The sequence below is a fragment of the Ambystoma mexicanum genome, chromosome 14, assembly GCF_040938575.1.
Source record: "Ambystoma mexicanum isolate Mex_15411 chromosome 14, UKY_AmexF1_1, whole genome shotgun sequence".
Classification (NCBI taxonomy): domain Eukaryota; kingdom Metazoa; phylum Chordata; class Amphibia; order Caudata; family Ambystomatidae; genus Ambystoma; species Ambystoma mexicanum.
The window spans coordinates 190,275,842-190,292,263 of record NC_090940.1 but is presented as its reverse complement, the minus strand read 5'-3'; the positions used below and the strand labels follow the sequence as shown (position 1 = coordinate 190,292,263).

The following is a 16,422-nucleotide window of genomic DNA, read 5'->3' as shown; positions in this document are numbered from 1 at the left end:
TTGGGCTGTGATCTGTGTCCACAGGCCATGCGCTGTGTGGTGAAGGTAATGGGCTCTCCACCCAGTGAGCAATGCGTCCGTTTTAACAGTTGTTTGCAGAGCCATCTTAACCACTTTTGGGGCCCTGGGCATGGACATCTTTGGGCCCCCCCTCTACTAAACCAAAGGAATTAAGGGATCAAGAATACTGGATGTGCCCCCCACTCCCTACCCGTTGTACTCACATCCTATAGTTCGATATGCTGTCTTGCTGCATAATAAGCACGTTTACTCCCTTTAAGTCCCCTTGCCCTCTTCATTCTTGCTCTAATCAGAATGATAAAGAAGTAGCATTTGAAGACCAACATTAGCAGTCTACAAAGGGGTTACTGTTCTAGTACATGCAGGGTACTTTTTATCAATAACATCCAGGAAGGTAGATGTAGTATTAATGCAGGACCATATGAAAAAGGTACATGTAACCCATAATAGACAGGGAACTCACATTAGCTGCCTCACAGAATGCAAAAGTGCGCATGCATGGGTAGAGACCACCAATTGGAAGGAAGGAAAACGTTACACATACCGTAACATGGATAGTGGAGGCAGATTAGAAGCTACCAGGAAGGTGTCTTTATCCAGACAGACAGATTAGAAGTAGGATATGGTTTTCAAATAGTGTTGCCATTAGATATCAAAGGACCAAATGCCGGTGGTGTGCGATATAAATATGCTCACTATTTATACAGTGAAACCATGAATAAGGTTTTTATGAAGATCACACCATGAGATGGAAATTACTTGGAAGGGCTGACAATTTTCAAAGGTTTAGGGACTGGCAATGTTGAGATGTTAGGCAATGCAAGATTAAAGGAGATGCCCAGGATCACACATTGGTTAAGGGGTGAAGGGGTGAAACTGGGATTTGTGCCAACTCTGCAATTTCTGCATTTGAACACGTTATTTTAGTTCATGGTAAGAACTGGAAAAGAATCCAATTTTATTTTAAAAAACAGACTTGGAAAGTACACAAATCACATTACCAAACATGACCATTTTTAAACAAAATATTATAGACGGGTGTTATGCAAAATGGGAATGATTCTAGCTTCATTCCCTCCATCATCAAGGTAAGTATATAAGAACCAGCTTAACAATCAATGTGATTTAACACATTTAATCCGGGTTTGTCTTTTTCATTTAAAAGCTTTAAATACTTCCAAAATATTGGCTTATGACATTTTCATTTATAAGCGTGCATAAAAACCTTTGACTTTTACCAAAAAGCAAACCGATTTTTGTATCAAACAAGCGGACCTTAAAATATGCTTGTCTGAGGCCTGCAACATCTGGTCCACTCTCTACTGTCTACCAACCCTTCCACCCAAATGGCTTACACAAGAAGAAAGATCAAGTAAAGGGATAACCGATGCCAGCAGCATGCAAGAAGGCAAACCTCACAGAAGACAGCACAATAATGTAAGATATATTAGATGATATGACCAGGATCACTGTATCATCTGCTGGCAAATCCAGGATACAAACATGAACGCTGTAGTTCAATAGTCTTGAATTTGGATACTTATTCACCTCTTGGACTAACAGTTTATACCATCCTTGGAGGCGATTGCCTAGGTTTTACAACACCCCATCTGAACAAACCAATTTCTAGACCTTCACCATACGGATGATATGTTCATTTATATAGCAACCCCTATCTGGTACAGGTACATTGCTGATAATAGCAGATGTTCTACAAAACGAAGTACATATGCAGGCAGGTGTATAACCCAGACATAGGAAAGGCTCAGCTAGCCTTGCTGGAATATGATATTCTAATTTTGCATATGAGCATATATCTTTGCAATGGGTGCTTCACACACTGAGCTAACTTCTGAACCATTGTGGCACTCAATTTATCAATAGGCATTTCACCATTGCCTAGTGCACATGATCAACATAATTCCCACAGGAAGCAAAGAATCCTACAGAGTTGTGCCACAAGGAACACAAACTATGTATACCACAGTGAACACATGATGAATTGATCAAGGCAGAATGTACTTGTCAAAACAGAAAGGCAATGGGTTTAGAGCCTCAGCAGCACCCCATAAATATCTTGATGTGTGCTATTTAAGACTGGTGAACAATGGAATCTTACTACTTCAGATCAGCTAGCCTTGTGGGCCCCCTACAAGGTGGGGGCCCTGGGCAAGAGCCCCTTTTGCCCTCCCATAAAAACGTCTCTAGTTGCTTGCACTGTGGGGTTGTGAAATGGTTTTCCTTTTAACCAGTTTTCCTTTGTCCACCAGCATAGCACTTGTACTAGGGTTAGCGAAACAACCACTAGATTGTCCCACTGACTACTTGTCCGAGACCACTGTCGCTAACTACTCTTGCATTGGGCGCATACGCAACCGTGCATGCAGAACCAGGTAAATGCATGAAGCCATCATCCTGAGCAAGCGACCGGCTATATAATGAGGTATTTGTAGCAGTATGTTTTGCACTCTTGTTGAAAGGGAAGACTGGCCCTCTTCCGTCTTTATGATCGCTTTTAAGAAACGTTGATTGAGAATCCCAATTGGAACACCAAATTGAGGGAGATTACCCGGTTATTAGCCAGTCGTTCGGATAAGGGTACACAGGGATCGATTCCCTGCGTAGGAGCGCCGCCACTACAGCTAGTACCTTGGTGAATACCCTTGGAGCGGAGGCTATGCCCAAGGGTAGCACCTTGAATCGGTAGTGTTGATTCACTCTTGAAACGCAAGAACCTTCTGTGCGCTGGGAACATTGAACTATGAAAGTATGCATCTTTCATGCCCAAGGTTGCCATGTAGTCCCCCTGCTTTAGCAGTGGGATTACTTCTTGTAGCGTTGTCATGCAGAATTTGTGTGGCTTGACAGTTGTTTGCCGGGCATAGGTCTAGGACAGGGCGCATAGTTGGGTCTTTCTTTGGCACAAGGAAGTACATTGAATCAATACCCTTGTTTACCTGTTTTGTAGGGACTACTTCGATGGCGTCCTTTAGCAGCAGTGCCTTGACTTCTTCTAGAAGGATGTGCGGTTCTTCCTGCATAGTTTGTCTTGGCGGGTGGTTGGTTGGTTGGTTGGCGTTTGTAGTAGCTCTATGCAATAGCCGCCCGCCACAGTGGAAAGTACCCACTTGTTTGAAGTGATCCCCTCCCATGCGTGGGTAAAGTGAGAAATACGACCTCCTACTGGGGACCTCTAGCGGGTGGTCATTGCTTAGGAGGGGTGGAGGCCCCTCTTGAGGAGGGTCAACCTCTACTCCTGGACCTTCTGTGGCCACTTTGTCCCTGGTTGTAGTTGGAGGACCACTGAGTTTTTCTCTAATAAACCGGTGTGTGTCAGAACCTCCTCTCTGCACAAACGGTTTGTATGATTTGGCCCAGGGTTTGGCGAGTGCCATATTCCTCCAATTTGAAACCGGATTGGGGTAACCATGCGTGGCGTTTAATGTGGGTACCCTCTGCCTCAATCTGACCTGCATGGTCTGCAGCGTCAAAATTATTTTTAGAGATGCAGCTTGCTACTAGTCTCCCTTCAGTTACGGTTTATTGAAGTTGCGTCTTTAGGGGTTCTGGGACCGAATCCAATTGCTGTGATATTTCGCCCCACTTTTGACAACTGTAGCTGGACAGCAGTGTGGTGTTGTTGGCAATCCTCACTTGGTAGGCAGCAGAAGAAGCCACTTACCTGCCTAAGGTGTACATCTTTTTGATCTCCTTGTCCGGAGGGGCTACAGCGGGGGCTAAAAGTGTGCCCGCTCTCTTCCTTGTGGTGGTCACTACAAGGGAATCAGGTTTAGTTGTCCTCCGATATACAATGCATCTATGGGGCTGGCCTAAACTTTTTTTCAATGCGTGGATAGACTGCCCTTGTCAGCTTGGGGGTAAGCAAAAAAGGCTGAATCCGCCTTTGGACAGATTGGAGCAGTGGGTTGAATTGTGCTGCAGCTCCGTTATCCCCAAGGATGTCCTCTACAAAGTCTTTTATCAACTTGAGCCTCCTGGGTATCGATCTTAAAGTGTTCTGCAGCCTTTGGCAGTAGACCGTTCTACTGAAGTTGGTGGTCTACCGGGGAATCAGCCACTGGTTGGTCAGTAGGGTCTGGGGATTGAATGATGTATAGTAGTCATCATATTTATCTGCATCCTCCATTTCCCCTTAGTCTCCCTGGTACGCTAATGAGCCAGAGTCTTGGGAACCTTGAGTGTCATCATAGTATAGGTCTTCAGACGCAATCCCATAGGTAGATGTACTAGGTTGAGATCGATCTTGGCGGGCTCTTTTGGCATTGGTTTGTTTCCCGCTTCGCCTTGAGGGAGACCCTGGAGGTTAGTAAGTTGTTCTGGGTGTTGATCCAGAAAATCCACAACAATAGACATTCTTTTCATAACCCTATCAAACTGCTCTGGTGTGCACTGGGAGGAAGGTAACACTATTGGGGCAAGTGTAGGCAAAGGCTCTGGAGCAGGGGGGCTTGCTTGTGGTGCATTGCCTTCGAAAGGCTATCCTTAGGGGTAGAGTATTCGTATCCTAAGAAACCTGTGGCTTTGAGGGTGGGTAGGTACGTTGAGGATTTTGAGTTTTTTTCAACATCTTTGCTTTAATTAGGGTGTCCGAGACGTGTTTATGGAGTTATTTTTGTATTTTTAGGGGAGCCATCGATGCGTCTTTCGACGTATGTTCGCTGGAACCAGAGGGCTGTCCTGATTTTGTTGCTGTGTCATAAACAGACGTAGATGCCTGTTTCGGGGGTCTGTTTGGTGATCACGAACGCGATGGCCCAGACGACAGTGATTTTTTTAGGCCTCCCCCTCGGCACCATCTGTGGCTGATTGGCCGTTTTCTTTTTTCTCCCCCCCTCTCCCTCTCCCTCCCCCTATTACCCCTTTGTTGATATAGTGCAAATCTATTCATTAGTTTAAAAAAAATGAAATTCCCAAAACTAACCAATCACTAGCTCTCCCTTCTTCACAACTTGTTGAGAAAGGCATGCTCCTGTGTTGCAGGCAGGACTTTCACCAACAAGCCAAGAAGATGGAGAGCTTGATGGATGCAAGGCAAATCAGTCTTTGTGATCGCATGGAGGCAAAACAGCACCTTAAATCAGTAGTCTTATTTGAGAACAAGCACGACATGGATTCTGGGAGGGCTCAATAATTTCCTAACAGAACATCCTGGTGACTGCTGCCTTAATGATATCTGCCCTCATCCGACATTCAATAAGTTTTTCTTTTGAAAGGCATTTGAAAGATTGTATTAATGAAAAGTTTAGCACCTGGAAATGTCCGTTAGCTACTGTCAGAAGGTCCATTGGACTTCCCTTGATCAATTTTGTTTCCCATAAGGAAATCTAATCCGATAAAGGTGAAAAACAAGTCTGGGTATAAATGCAAGATCAAAAATATTTTGGGTCTGCCGAGTCTGGTCTTTTACAAGCCCTTAATTGCAAGGTTTACCACTTGCTGCCTCCTCCCCCCCCCAACCCCAAGGTCTGTGCCTGGACAAGTGGACACAGATTGCTTGCATTTTAAATACCAATAGCTCATCCTCTGAGTAGCGAGACAAATTACAAAAGTCTGATCCGATAACTCAAAGCTAGGTTTTCCCAGACTTTAGAAGACATTTCTTTGATATGAAGAAAGTCCTCCAAGAGGAAATGTGAACTACTAGATGCTCTTCACAGCTAAAATATGATGACTCACAATGAAAAAGCATACACCATAACCACCAACATTCAAGGACCTGGATCTTTCCTGCACCATAAAACCCTCCATGGATTAAAGCTACTGTTCCACTGATTGAATAAATGCCATGCTCCAAACCAAAGAAGAAATTGGACTGCAGCTTCTTACTGGTGGGGTTTTAGGCTTGTTGGTTATTGCTAAGCAACACTGGAGCATTGCAGAGCCTTTGCATATCTTACCACCGAGCACAACACGCATCTTTGTTAAACTACACTTTTGGGGTGTAGTCATTTAACAATTCTATGCTTTGTCCTAATACATTTTATACTGCATCTACCAAATGACCCCAGGAAGTTGATAGTAGAATCTGGGTTAGAGTATTGTCAAGTCAAATAAAGAAAGGTTAAAAAAAAAAAAAAAAGAATGGGTTAGGGGAAGTTGAGAGTATTCTGACAAATCCGGGGAATTTGTCCCTTCTCCCCAAGGGGAAGGCACACCTTTTGGGATGAGGGAGGTGGGCAATCTACACAAAACAGTCCTTAGGGGACAGGCCATGCGGGATACCACTGGGGATGACCCCCCCCCCCCCAATCCCCTCTTTGGGGACAAGGAATGCCCACGTTTTATTCCACCTGCCTGGTCTCCCCAGTTCTACGTATTTGTTGGTTCCATGGGGCTTGAAAAGGGCAGTGAGGCGCAGGGCCCTTAAGAGCGGGAGGCTTGGTTTCTGACCCAAACTTGTTGCCGCCTGTTTGTTGAGAGCAGAACCAATCTGCTCTGACCTTTGTCACAAAGAATCGTGGACTTGAATACGGAGAGCAAGATAGAGCAGGAGAGCAAAACACACCGACCTGAGCAACCGCGCAACAGGACAGAGTCACAGAGTCGCTTTATCACAGGAAGAACGAGGAACCGCCACAGCATCAACGTGGTGTGCGCAGAGTCAAAGAAGTCAGGGGAACGCTGCCTCATGGTACACGGCAGAGAACCCAGATAACACAGTACCGCCAAACAGGAGGAAGTGAAGCTAAGCCAGGAGAAGCAGGTCGAAGGCCCGCTGAAGCGACATCCAGTACCAGTCCGTCGTAAAAGGGTGAAAACGCTGAGTGGAACTCGACCCCGCAGACCGAAGTCAGGTATGAGACGTGGAACCGTGCTGACCAAAGACACTGAAGGCCCAAATGAGCACCACCACTGAAGAAGATACGCAACCTCGTACCAAGAGCTGATGGAGGGCGATGAGGCTACAGCAGAACCCATAGTGGACTAATTATTGAATTTAATGTATTCATTTCATAAGTGCCGAAAGGCTGCATGCATCAGGGCGCTACAAATACACACAATAAAAAGGTACGGGACAGAAACACAGCGTAAGAATCAGTGCAGAAGTAATTATTTAAATAATACGGTTTTCAAATGTTTCCTAAATGTTTGGTAACATGCTTCCTGGCGTAATTCCGGTGGAAGCAAATTTCAGTGTTGAGTGGTCAGGATGATAAAGGAGCGCCCTAGACCCCTTGCTCTTTTAGCTCTGGGAACAGGCACCAAACCAGACTGGAGTTGGCGCTGGGGAGTGTAGAATTTTATTTCGAGTATAAGAAACTGTATACCGCACAAGGGAGCAAACTGGCTGAAAAAATATAAGTTCACGCAGTGATGAGAGTACAAATAACCCACAAAGGCGTAAAGAAATAGATACATACAGGTATGCTTATTATAGTAGAGGTTGGACTGAGACCAAGGTCCCCACGAAGGATTAAGAAAAGCACTTTACCAAGCGAAGCTGAAGAGAAGAAGAACACAGGTCGTGCCAGACAGTTAAATGTCCACAGCGGGATAAGAAATCGCACCACTCGAATAAGGAGGCAACAAGGAAGGAATGCCAAGACGCCACATAGCCAAGAGGTGAGAACGTCATCAAGCATTGTGAACACTGTATAAGGGTCAGAAGGACCTATAAAATGCTCAGAGGAGAACACACACCAATAGACAGGATATGTGTCAAACTGTTGGAACTTACTAAAGAGACCTTTATCCCCACAAGGGAAAAAAAGAAAGAAAAAAAAATCAAATATGAAATACATTTATTTCCTTTGTTTTGAACTCTAAAGGACTGGTCTATGGCTAGAAAAGACATGGGGAACTCTTTGGGTGGGGGTCAGGAACAAGCCACTACAAGACCAAGTATAAAGGCAGTGAAACATACTTGGGCTAACTCCTATAGTTTAGTTTTAGTGGTAGGGCAAGCATAGGATAGAGTAGGATTTTGACAGAATTCATGTGAGCAATGCTGGCCAGCACCATTTTAATATTTACATATTTTCTTTGAAGGCAGGGAGCCACCATCATAGTTGTAAGGTTAGTTGAGATTTCCTATCCTTGAGCAAAACTTGATAAACCACGCCTTCTGATCCGGCTCCTATGTCTCACTTACCACATGCTTGTGACTTTACTTCTAAGGTGGATGTATTAACAATTACTTAGCAAACGCATGTTTGAAGTCTTTCTTAAAACTTTAAGAATATCAGTTGCTACACCCAACCTTCAAGCACCCCATGTGAGCTAAAGCTCCATTTCATGGAAATTAAGGTATGTGCAATACCAAATCTTGTTGGATTACACTGGTGGGCTAGTTGTATACATATTTGTACCAGACACTTCCTTTCCCAATCAGTCTGCCCCTCTCCTTCCTCCACCCTTCGATTTATTTTAGATCCATGAATGACTGACTACACAGAGTTCTAGAATTTACTGAAACAATGCAGGGAATGTAATTTTGTCAAATAATTCTGTCAATTAGCTGCGGGTGAGTTGCAGCACCTACTGCCTCTTATTTCGTTTTTTATGGGCATCTGCTATTTTTGGGTAATTTAAATATTTTTTTTCTTTTATATACCTGGGCATTTACTTGGTCCTGAGGAGGGCGAATACATCCAACCCACCGAAAATGCTTTTTGTTTTAGAATACAAATGTCAAACATGCATTACACTGTCAGCATCAACCCTGGTTCTTTTGATTCATAGTTGATATTGGTTATTGCACTACTTCACTTCTATTCACTTCCTTTTCACTGGGCATAATCCTTTTCACAAAGAAATGAAAATGTGAAAAAATGATAAAATATTGTCTGATTAACTCCAATCAAGAATAATTATTAAAATAAACCGAGTGAGGTGATCCACTGTGTATAACTTGATACCCAGGCATTAGACTGTTCGGTTTGATTTTCATCCATATGCCAAATAACCTTCACATGTGGGACCCCGATCACTTTTTGCTGGATTAGTGTATTCTTCTTCTAGGTTTCCGAGTGAGTGGGAACTTCCCCACCCACTCACCCTTTCTTTTACTCTTTGTGTGTGTCATTTTTCTGACTCTCCATAGTTTATTTTGAATCTATACTTTCCTATAACTTTTTGGCCATCTACATTTTACTATTGCAGCACACAGTACTCTGTGCAGTGTTGCTGGGTTGCCCCTTCGGCTTCCCTTTTTAATTTTCTCTGGACTTAAGTTGCAGAAAACATGTTCATGGGTAGAGAGGGAGTTTTATCCCCTTTACATTTTATATTGCGAGACCAGCACACTCCACTTTCTGGGGAGTGCTGGGGCGATGCATAGAGTCCCCTTTCTCACTGCTCCTTTAATGTTTCTGTTACAGTGACAAGTTTACTATTTAGGCTGGTGGCAGTGGACATACTTTACTGACTTTTGCAAGGTTTGCCCGAAGGCTGTCCAACCAGTCGCGGCAATCCTATGGAATGGTGGCTGCTTTCTTTTTTTCTGCCATTTTTATTGTGCTCGTCCTTTCTTGGTCCTTCTGCCGTCCTGGGTGGGGGTTCGGCAGGGACCCTTTCAGTGGCCCACCGAGGCTCCAGAGTGTCTGACGGCAGGAAGTGAGGGATGAGTCAGAAACTCTGCTACCTTTGTCTTATGGTATGCCTGAGAGAATTCAGTCCCCAATGGGGGTTTGCTGTCCTGATTGGACCTGCTCCTTTCTGTAAACTGCAGGGAGAGTTTGCAGAGGTCGAGTGTGGGTTCATGTATATGACCGGGATCGGGACGCTGAAGACAAGTCGACCACTGGAACAGAAGATACGATGAAGAGGAGAAGACTGATGTAGCTACTTCCAGAGACAGGAGATGCCTGCTGTGTAATCGCTGCCTGTGCTGACCCCTTTGATGCAACAAGAGTCCCGAAGACAATGACTCTGTCCCATAGACTGGTGGGCCCAATCAGTCTTGAGAAGGCCTGCATTTTGAGACATCCCGCGATGAGCTGCAACCTTCCAGGGCTGCACAATGCCAATAGGCATAGGACCTCGAGCCTGAGCACTGTGCAACGTCTTCCAAAGAACACATTTTGCTGAAACTTGGGTGGACTCCTGCTAATTCCACTCCCTGATGTCCCCTCATCAGAGTGCTGCACTGAGATAGCGAGGTGAATCTGATCAGCGACCACCGTACTTCATCTGGTACCTTGAAAAGGGCACTAAAATTACAAAACCGTGAGAAGCACCAAAAATTCCTTTGTTGGGAGCCTTTTCTGTCGACTGCTGCAGAAATCTCCCATCCAGTGTCTGTTCTTTTGTCACCACGACCAAAAATCCGGAGACCACACCTTGTGCTGCTGCATTGTAAAGGCGTCTGTCTGCAAGCTCTTCTTCACTTCTGAGATAGTGTGTGGATGAGGGTAATACTTAACTAATGTCTTGTGTTGCTCCTGTGTGGTTAGGGTGGTGATTCGTGTGGGAGTTCGCCCATACTGTTCACCCAGTCCTAAAACTGGACTGCATCTAGGGAGTCTCCGACAAAGTTCCAGAACACTTTCTACTAACTCTAAGGTCTTCACTTACTTCTTGGATGAGAAATCCTCTGGACTCTGATTTTCCTGCATTGTGCCTTATCCTGACCTGCATACTGTTGGCCACTGGACTACTAGCGTCCCCCTTCTGCCTCCGAGATCACCCATGCCTTAGAATACACATGGACTGTCTGACTAGAAAATAGAACAAGTGTATGTGTTAGTGCTGTAACTAATTATCTCTGAAACAGAATAAGTTCTTACTCTTAACTGAATTGCTTACTGCCATTCTGAAAAGTATATATTTGCTTCCCTTTGAATTGTGTTCCACTATTCAGAAAGTAACAGAGTTGGTATTACTGTATTATTCCTGAAACGTGTACCGGTGCATTACCAATGGGGATTCCCTCACCTTCAATTGCATACTGCCATTCTAAATGTGTAACATTCGGTTTTGCTTACCTTGAACAGCTTACAGCCTTTCAGAAAAGTCAAAGTTCTTACTTACCTTAGCAATTGTGTTCCACTATTCTGATGAGTAATACTATATATTCCTGAACTAGAATAAGTGTGAGAGTTTATTACCAATAAGGTTTTACCCACCTTGAATAGCATACTGCCATTCTAAATACGTAATACTGAGTTCTTACTTACCTTTGAAGTGCATAGTGCAATTCTGAAAAGTAATTCATAAGTTATTGCTTACTTTTAAATTGTGTTCCATTATTCTAAAAAGTAATATGGGTTTAACTAAAATTCTTGAAAGAAGAATATGTTACGTATGTTGCAAGGTACTTACTTGTAACATTATTGGTATAACTATAATATTCCCGAAACTGAATAACTAATATAGCTTAATACCAATAGAGTCTGCTTACCTTGAATTACATACTGCCAGTCTAAAAGTCTAGTAATTTGGTTTTACTCACTTTTAACTGCATACTGCATACTGCTATTCTAAATAAGGTTTCTACTTTGGTTTTCATACAGTAAGTATTGTGTTGGTTTTTATAATTGTGTTTATGAATAATAGTACTTCCCTTTCTAAAGAATTTGCTTAGCGTGCGTATGGGATACATACTCACCGTAATCCTATATTTCTGATGCTTGTATCTGCTTCTATTCACATGCTATGCATAGGCTGACATCTAGTGGTAGCCGCAGAGTAGAACAGGTTTGTTTCCGAAACTCAAAAAGGGATGTCGACAGGGCATGGCAGTAATACCATCCCTAGTGTGACTTCTCCTGTACCAATTACCCATGGTCCTTCACGTGTCAAGGTCCATCAGATAGCTTTGTTTCTGACATGAGGTAGCATGAAATGTAGCGGGAGTACAGATGTAATAAAGGAGATAAGAGTAGGTAAAGACAGAAAACATCTATGCACCTTCTCCAAAGGGGAGGAAGGGTGTGCGCATGTGAATCCAAGCAGATAAAAGCATCAGAAATACAATTACGGTGAGTAATGTTTCCCTCCTGAGGCTTGTGGATCTGCTTAGATCACATGCTATGCATAGACTAGTGAGCAGTGTCTAGAGAAGGTGGTGGGTTGTGAAAAGGTACAGCAGCAAATAGATGTTTTAGCACTGCTTGGCCCACCTGTGAATCTGCTTTAGAATGTGTGTCAATGTAGAAGTGCTGAGTAAAAGTATGTATTAACTCCATGTAGCTGCTTTGCAAATGGGGTCTAGAGGGACTATGCAATAAAGGCCAAAGTAGCTCCCGTACCTCTGGTAGAGTGACCTCTTGGTGTGAAAGGCAGAGTTTTGTTTGATAGGGAGCAGCAGAGCTGTATGCATTACACTGTACATCTGGAGAGTGTGTTTTTATAAACGTGATCACTGTCTCTGCCTGGTGCTATTGAGACAAACAGTTGGTCTGTTTTTCTTAGCGGTTTTGTCTTGTTTACATAGTAAAGAACTGCCCTCCTCACATTTAGTGTATGGAGGTTTTTCTCAGCAGAGTTGAAAGGATTTCGAAAGAAAGCGGGTTCAATGGATTGGTTAACATGGAACTTGGATATGAACTTCGGTGAAAACCTAGGATGCATTCTTAGTCTCAACTTGACTTTATGGATAACAAAGAAAGGGTCTTGCACTGACAAAGCTTGTAGCTCACTGACTCTTCTTATGTAGGTGATGGTTACAAGAAAAGCTGTTTTGTATGTTAGGTGTTTAGGGCTGGATTTGGGCATAGGCTCGAAGGGAGGACCTATGAGCTTTGAGAGTACCACATTGAGATCCCATCCTGGAGGGGGGGTTGCAAATTTGGGGGGAGGGGGGGTAAAGTCTTAACTCCCTCCATGAAAGCCTTAAAAGTGACTTTCCACCACGACACCTTGTTTTGTGAAGTGGTGTAGGCGGACAGAGCCGCTAGGTGAACCTTGATAGAATTGGCTACTATGCCAGAGTCTAGTAAGTGGAGCATGTGGTGAAGAATGTGTGCCGGAGTACATTCAATAGGATTTACATTTTTTGACTGGCACCATATTACAAATCTTTTTAATTTGTTGAAGTAACAATGTCTGGTGTTTGGTTTATGTGCCTCCTTGAGGATTTCCATACACCTTTGAGGTCTTTTTAAAATTACCAAACTTTGACTTCAGGAGCCAAGCTGCCAGGTACACAGATTGAGGATGTGGGTGCAATGTTGTCCCCCCGTGTTGGGTGAGTATGTTGAATGGGAGTTTGATTGGGTTGCACATCGACAGTTTGAGCAGATGTGGAAACTTAGGTGGCCTCGCCCACATTTGAGTAACCAGGATTAGCGTTGCTTGTTCCTGGTGAGTGTGCACTTTTCTGCTCAGGAGCGGCGTCGGTGGAAAAGCCTAGGCAAATTTCCCTGACCAGTCCATCCATAGGGCATTCCCCTTGGATCTGGGTTTGGGAAACCTGGATGCAAAGTCTGGGCATTAAGCGTTTTGGCTTGTGGCAAACAAGTCTAAAGGAGGATAGGTCCAGAGGGCAAAGATACCATCTAAAATTCCTCTGTTGAGTTGCCACTTGTGTTTTTCTGGCAGGGGATCTCTGCTTAGAGAGAGTCTGCTAGAGAATTGAGTTACCCTGGACCATGTTGAGATACAAGGAACATGTTCCGCTTGAGTGCCCACTTCCAAATGTTTTGGGCTAGCCTGGACAGACCTGGAAAGTGTGTGCCTCCCTGCTTGTTTATGTAATACATGGCAGTGGTGCCGTGTGTGAGGATCTGAAATGTTTGACCCGTTAGATGCACCTGAAAGGCTATGAGGGTCTGGAGTACTGTTAGTAGCTCCAAAAGGTTGATGTTATTTTGGACTTTGATCTGTGTCCACAGGCCATGCGCTGTGTGGTTAAGGTAATGAGCTCCCCATCCGGAGAGTGAGGAGCCGGTTATAACTATCGATTGCACTGGAGGATTGTGAAAGGGTCTTCCTCTCAACACATTTTCCTTTGACCACCAGCAAAGTGCTTCTACTAGGGTTAGCGAAACAACCACTATATCGTCCCACTGACAGCTTGCCCGAGACCACTGTTTCGCTAAGCACTTCTGTATTGGGCGCATGTGCAACCGGTTCCATGTCATTTCATCGTGGGATGTTTTTTCACTGGGTTTTTTTACTGCGATTTTTTTCCCTAAAAAAACCCATCGATTTTTTACAAAGTTGTTTTTGGGGCGGGTCCCCCCCAAACTCCCATTTTGTTTCATTTGTATTTATTCCCAAACACCCACACCCCATATATATAATTTACTAACCCCCCTAAACAATTTGATGGGTTTTTAAAAAAAAAAAAAAATCTATGCACAAAAACCCAGCGAAAAAACATCCCGCGATGAAGACGTCGTACTGCGCAACCATGCGTGTGGAACCAGACAAATGCATGAAGCCATCATCCAGAGCAGGCACATTGCCTTGCGTACGGTTATTTGGCAACCGACCAGATAATACGGTAGTATTTGCAGCAGTATGTGTTGAACTCTTTCGTTTGAGGGGAAGACTAGCCCCTCTTCTGTCTTTATGATCGCTCCTAGGAACTGTTTAGTTTGGCTTGGAAGCGAGCTGGACTTTTGCTCGTTGATTGAGAACCCCCAATTGGAACAGAAGGTTGTTTGTTATTTGGGTATTTTGCTTGCATATTTGGGGAGAAGCTAACATTATCAGCCAGCTGTCCAGATAAGGGTACACTGGATTGATCATCTGCGTAAATGCACAGCCACTACTGCCAATACCTTGGTGAATACCCCTGAATTGGTAGTGTTTATTTGCTATCTTGAAGCGCAGGAATTTTCTGTGCGCTGGAAACATTGAAATATGAAAGTATGCATCTTTCATGTCCAATGTTGCCATGTAGTCCCCTTGTTTTAGCAGTTTGATTGTCATGCAAAACCTTTGTGAATTGACATGTGTTTGCACGGCGCAGGTCTAGGACAGAGCGCTTTGTAAGGTCTTTCTTTGGCACAAGGAAAGTACACTGAATAGATACCCTTGTTTACCTGTTTTGCCCGGACGAGCTCTAGGGTGTCTTTTTCTAGCAGTGCTTTGACCTCTTCCAGCAGAATGCGCTGTCCCTCCTGCATTGTCTATCTTTGTTTCGACGGGTTGCTGGGTAGTGTCTGTATGAGATCTACGCAATAGCCTCCCGCTACGGTGGAAAGTACCCACTTGTCTGACATGATCCCCCCTCCCATGCATGGGTAAAATGACAAATGCAACCTACTGGAGAAGCATGGGAGGGGACCTAGAGCAGGTGGTCATTGCTTTGGTGGGGTGGAGCCTCTGGTGGAGGAGGATCTGCCTGTACTCCTTTCAACATTTTGCTGGGAGGATTGCCCTTGCAAGAAACCCCAGGATGAAGCAGGTATGCCCTGGTTATAGTTAGAGGACCACTGGGAGTTTTGTCCTCGAAAATGGTATTTATTTTTAAGTACTTTTCAGTGCGTCCTCGACTGCTTTCCCAAATAAGGCATTTTGTTCAATCGCCATATTTAGCAAGGTTGCTTGGGTTTCCAGTTTAAATCCGGATTGCTGTAGCCATTCATGGCGCTTAAAGAGGGTACACTCAGCTACTATACAGCCTTCATTATCCGCTGCATCCAGATTATTCTTCAGGATGCAATTTGCCACCAGCTTAACCTCAGCCACTGTTTCTAAAAGCAGTGTTTTAAGGGGCTCTGGGACAGAGTCGATTTGTTGTGAGATCTAATTTGTGGCAATTCTAACTTCCCAAGTGTGTGGTGTTATTGGCTATCCTTACTTGGTATGCAGCAGTGCAAGCTACTTTCCTGCCCAGTGTGTACATTTTATTACTCTCCTTGTAAGGAGGGGTTCAGCAGTGGCTAAGGGTGTGCCTGCTCTCTTGTGGTAGTTACGACTAGATAGTCAGGCTTTAATTGACCCCTGATTGGAGGGTGCTGGGCTGAACATCTTTTCAATACGGTGGTTAACTGCCCTCGTAAGGTTGGGGGTAAATAATTAAGGCTTAATGTGCCACTGGATGGACTGCAGGAGTGGTAAAAACTGAGCTGCAAACCTCTTATCCCAAAGGATGCCCTCTACAAAGTCCTTTTTTTAATTGTTCAGCAGCTTTTTTGTTTTTCCAAAACACTTTTTATTGGCATTTATAGAAAACATTAGCTTCAATATTCTCAATGACTTGGCCTCCACTGAGGCAAACAGGGATTGGGGGGGGGGGGGTTTCGAGAGGGGACCTGAAAGGGGGGGGGTTCGAGAGGGGACCTGAAGGGGGGGAAAATCGCTGCGGTCTCTGATCATTGGTACAAGGGATGTGTTCGGTGACGACAGTGTGTTGGGCAGCAAATATTAACAGCTGAGGGGGTCTAGTCCATTTTCAACAGCCATCGGAGAGACGGTGGTTGTCTGGCCAGTCCGGGAAATTTCTCTACGTAATCTAGGAATGGGGACCAGATGTAGAACTTATTT

The 16,422-nt window shown here is 44.2% G+C and overlaps 1 protein-coding gene across 2 annotated transcripts in view; it reads right to left on the bottom strand.

The window, feature by feature from the left end:
* Positions 1-16,422, bottom strand: part of JKAMP (JNK1/MAPK8 associated membrane protein) — a 408,720-nt gene that overhangs the window by 154,044 nt on the left and 238,254 nt on the right. The window lies entirely within an intron of this gene.